The sequence below is a fragment of the Anopheles aquasalis genome, chromosome 2, assembly GCF_943734665.1.
Source record: "Anopheles aquasalis chromosome 2, idAnoAquaMG_Q_19, whole genome shotgun sequence".
Classification (NCBI taxonomy): Eukaryota; Metazoa; Arthropoda; class Insecta; order Diptera; family Culicidae; genus Anopheles; species Anopheles aquasalis.
Window position 1 is genome coordinate 6,315,346 of NC_064877.1, and position 4,655 is coordinate 6,320,000.

General features: G+C 47.7%; 1 protein-coding gene across 2 annotated transcripts in view; it reads right to left on the minus strand.

Moving 5' to 3' along the window:
- Positions 1-4,006: 4,006 nt before the first annotated feature.
- Positions 4,007-4,655, minus strand: part of LOC126571367 (protein sidekick-2-like) — a 16,186-nt gene continuing 15,537 nt past the window's right edge. For both annotated transcript variants that reach the window (XR_007607886.1, XM_050229833.1), the window contains one exon: positions 4,007-4,655. This exon is cut by the window's right edge. The gene's annotated coding sequence lies outside the window, so the exon portion shown is untranslated.

The window sequence follows — 4,655 nt, forward strand, 5'->3', positions numbered from 1 at the left end:
ATTGTCACCGACACCTTCTGGCGGCGAAAGAGATATTGAGACGATCATTTCCGTTCGCCCTTTCCTCTTTCGCTCGGGCTCTTTTTTTTGTCACTATCCAAAACACGCCTCCACCATATTCCGTCGCCATCCGTCATCCATGGCCTTCCATGTCTGGTCCTGCCCTAATTGTGGAGGAAGACGAGTAAGCTGCCAGTGTGTAAAGTGTGCGCGGTGTGGAACGATAACAGAGCACGGAGAGAAAAAAAATGCTGAAACCCAGAACCACGAGAACCGTTTGGACATCGCAGCGGTTGGCAACAACAGCAACACGGTACCGCCGGCATGACAGTTCTTCATAACGAATCGTGCAGCTTTGCTTATCGCGGTGGAAACATTGTTACAGACACACTGTCACACCCAAGCGAGAAAAGAGTTCTGTTTCGCTGTTTTTTTTTCGATCCTCCTTGCCTCCACCTTTTTTTTCTTTTGTAGGTTTGTCCTCAATTCTCCCTTCATGGTGCTAGAGCTTCATTTCGCCAAGATATGCTGCGCCTGGGCTCGGCGGAACGAAACCTCGAAACCGAAAACGTGCCTCGGCCAGGGGCTGTGGTTTAAGACTCAATTCTGCTAACGAGCACAATTGTTTGCTTCTTCTACTTCCTCTTCATCTTCATCATCTCCTCTTGCTTCTTCTCCACTGCTGTATGTGACGCGGAATTTGAAGGACAAAAACGAATGTGACAGAAAGAAAAATGACACAACCATGGACACATACACCCGAAACGAAGTGAGATGACAGGAGCATTTGTGCAATCAGCCTAACAGCACACAGCGCGCGGTCGAATTGGAAGGGGGATGGCCAACCCAAAATGGATGATTTATATGCACGCGCACACTTCTTCTGTTGCTGTGGCCACTGTTGCCAAAGCCAAAGGGGCTCACTTGATGGTCCACCCTCTCTGGCTCTGGCTGGCCTTATTGATACTGAGAACTTCCTTCCCGGGAGCGATGGGACAAGTTACTCGCGTTGAAATGTAAAGCACGACGATCCTTTACGCCGCTCTGCTTTACTTCCGATCGTCAAAAGACGGACGAAAGTACAATTGACCACTTGCTACTAGCGTGCATCCTGCTTATGCTCGAGTGGTTGCAGTGTAATCGTCAAACCTCACTCGCTGGCTGGTCATGAATACGGCCGCAGCTCTCGTCTCGTCTCCGTGAAGGGAATGCAATTTCAATCAAGGAGCTCCGGTCAGGAAGTCCGTCTTTTCAAACTAAACAGATTCGATTTGCTACGTATTGGTTTGTGTTATCGTTGCTCTTTTGTTCGTGAAGCACTTTTGGAGAGTAAATATTGTACTCACAAGGGGATGAACTATAGGAACTGATGTCAGGAATCCTGAATTCCTTTCTTCCACAATACACGCAGCTGCGAAAGGAGAAGTTGCTGCCAAAACAATCAAAACTATGAAGTAGTTCTAGTTGTGCATTACAGATTGCTTTTGTAATATTCAAATTCCTTTTTTTTATTACGACAATCCAATCTGATTAGTTCCTGCCATGATGTTGCAACAAAGTCTCTAGGTATGCCTCAAATTCAATGTCGATTTTTTTTCCAAACAATTTTCCCAAAACTTTGCATCTCAGCTTGTTGCCATTTTTTGTTACTTTGTGCTTTATCAAGCAACAATGTTCATATGCAGTTTGGTCAGCTGCTGCCTTTGCTTCCACAGGACCGAGCTCTTCCAACAAAGGAATTCACAAACTCCTCTCGACCATGTCTGTTGGCCACAATCTTGTTCAACTATTTGTTGAAGATTTCGGAAGAGCGAAAAAGAAAGAGAGAGAGAGGGAGAGCACGCGAACGGGTCTGGAAAAATAACCAAACCAACGTTACGTAGCAGGAACACATGGTCCTAAATTAAACATTTGCCCCGGCGGACAAAGGACTGCGCTGGACGCTGGATCGGTCTCGTCCCTGTTTGGTGTCGTCCCTTCCGGACTACGCTATCAATACAACGCACCACCACCAGCCGTAGTCTGGAGTCCACTCCCAGTGGATCGCTCACAGTAAACCGAATGAAATCCAAAACCCACCATCATATCCACCAGGCAAGCACCAGTGAGCGCTCCGTTCGTACGCTAAACGCCGTTGCGGCGAGACGTTCATGAATATGCAGCGCCATCGAGCAAATGCTGCTGCTGCCGGACCACTCCAGCACCTCTCCACTGGTTTGGCTGTACTTTGTTGTCCATCCTTGCTCCTGGCGTCCTGTGTCCGGTGCGATGAACGCCGGTATGCATATCATGCAAATACATGTGCAGCGCATCGTCCTCTTCCTCATTCGCTCCACGACATGGTTCATCGATATCCGGTTAATTATTCAGTAGATAAACGATCGAAGCAGTGTTTACTGTGCCACAGAGAGAGAGAGAGAGAGAGAGAGAGAGAGGGTATATCAGTCGCTTTGACCCCCACCTCCCCCAATCGAACGCACACATACTCGTCCGTGCGGTGTGTACGGTCTCGATGGATCGCTTCCGATAAAATCAATTACATCGTACGCAGCGTACGCGTCCGGTACGTCCGCTCCGCTGATGCTCGTTTGCTGGCGCAAGAGCCTCGCTCGTGGCCCTGGTGGATCGTGGTTTGTTGGTTCGAAAGGAGGTGAAGCACCGTTTACATGACCGGTCCACTGGCACAGACCGCACAGCAGAAAGAACATTTTTTTGAAACTTTTAAGCTGCCTGATGGCGAACACCAAGAATTCATTATCTATTACTTCAACTGCATAAAACTCCGTGGAAAGTCCCAGGAGGTTGAGCTACTAACGCGTGCCGGAGCGCGATAACTGTTCCGGGAAGTGAACGTTAACGCCATTATTTGAGCTATTTATTTTTAATTTGTACAGTGCAATTATGACCACCGCTTACACACATTCGCAAAACAAAAAACAATAATATGCCAGGTCCCTCCCCCCGGGAGAGCGGAATGCTGATGAAGGTGGCATTAAAAAATAATGAAAATTATATTGTTCTCCAGTTTTGTATTAAAATATGTAAAATACGTGCCCAACAAAAGGCCCACCCTCCTGCACGGGCGTGAAAATTCGTGGAAAAGCTCGTTCGTGCTCGTTCGACTCTGTTCCCGGTCGGACAGACGGTCGCTCGCAACAGGGAGAACAGGGTGGGCTCGAGTCGGCCAAATTGCTACCACTCTTGGTAATTAAGTGCATAAGGGGTTGGTTTTATGCGCGAGCATGTCTAGAATTTTAATGTGCCCACGCGAAATTGGCGCAATTGATTGGATTTGCGTTGTGGCTACCGAGCGGAGCGACCGGCTTCCGTCCTCCGACACCTCACACCTCGTGCTGCTTAGTGAGTTTAGGGCTGTACCGTGAGCACGTGCAGGTCTGGCCATGGCCAAAAATCTAACGCTCGATCATTTGCAAGGGCTCGCTTGGGCTCCACGTGGCCTCCACGGTGCTGCATTCTGCTAAACGGTGCATTTATAATTCATACTATTCCACCGCGGTGCGTCTACCCGCCCCCCTTTCGATTGCAGTGTGCTGACGATGCAGCTTTGTCACAATTTTTGGCTGCAGCAGCGATCGAATCGGAGCTGGGGGCCAACAGAGGGAGAATAATGCGCCATATTTTGTGTTTTTGTTTTTCTGTTTTCCTTGCCAAAGCTGCTGGCGAGCGTTTCAAAACCCCGAGTGACTTTCTGGTGCGCGTGTTGTCAGCTTTTTGGTCACGTAATTTGTTAATGAGGTGCTGAGCAATCACAACAAAGCACGGGTCATCAGTTCGATTCCGGTGCGTTTGAATCCATGCAGCAGCGTAGACTGCGACTACTTACCTCAATAACAGTTTATGACAGACAATTAACATTTTCGGATCTACGTGCCACGAATTTGAAAATTTAATTTCGCAAAAAACTGAATTAAAAAGGGGGCATTTAAAAGCAATGTAAAACACTTGGCAGGTTGCTAGTTTTTAAAATTCCAATTTATTAGCACTAACTCTCCGGCGGCGCCGGCACTGGCCGCCGGCTTGGCATCACCGATTTGCATTAGGTTTTTTTTTTGTGGGATATTTACACATACACATGCATGTACAATTACACAATGTTTCATTCACTCTTGGAACACGCAACCAGACTCGCATTCATACATACACACGTACACTTACTACAGCCATGAAAGAACATTCCGCTGTCGATCAGCCGAGCCCATATTCTTTTTAAAGGGCTTTAAGATTACGCCAAGCGCTTACTAGCAGCAGCAGTGCTGTCTGCATTCTCCAAACGGATCGGTTGCCCTCCTGACTAACCTACTCTCAAGCGCTTTGGCAGGATGAACTTTCCATCCAAAAATAAACATTAAAGCATCGGATGATGCAGATCCGACGAGCGTAAAAATAAAGCAACACTCTAGTACGGCGTTAACACCTGCTTCGATACCCCAACACCCTGATCACGGGTGCATGACGAAAATGGCGATCCATTTACTAAACAGTTCGTTAAAACAATAACCAAAGCAAATTATCCCGATTCAGCGCTGTCCACGCTGTGACGCCACTCACGCCATTCAAAAGCAATAATGCTCACTTGCACGCACGAATAACAGCTCGCTGCCATAGTAGGCTAGGCAAAGGTCGGAAAACGAAAC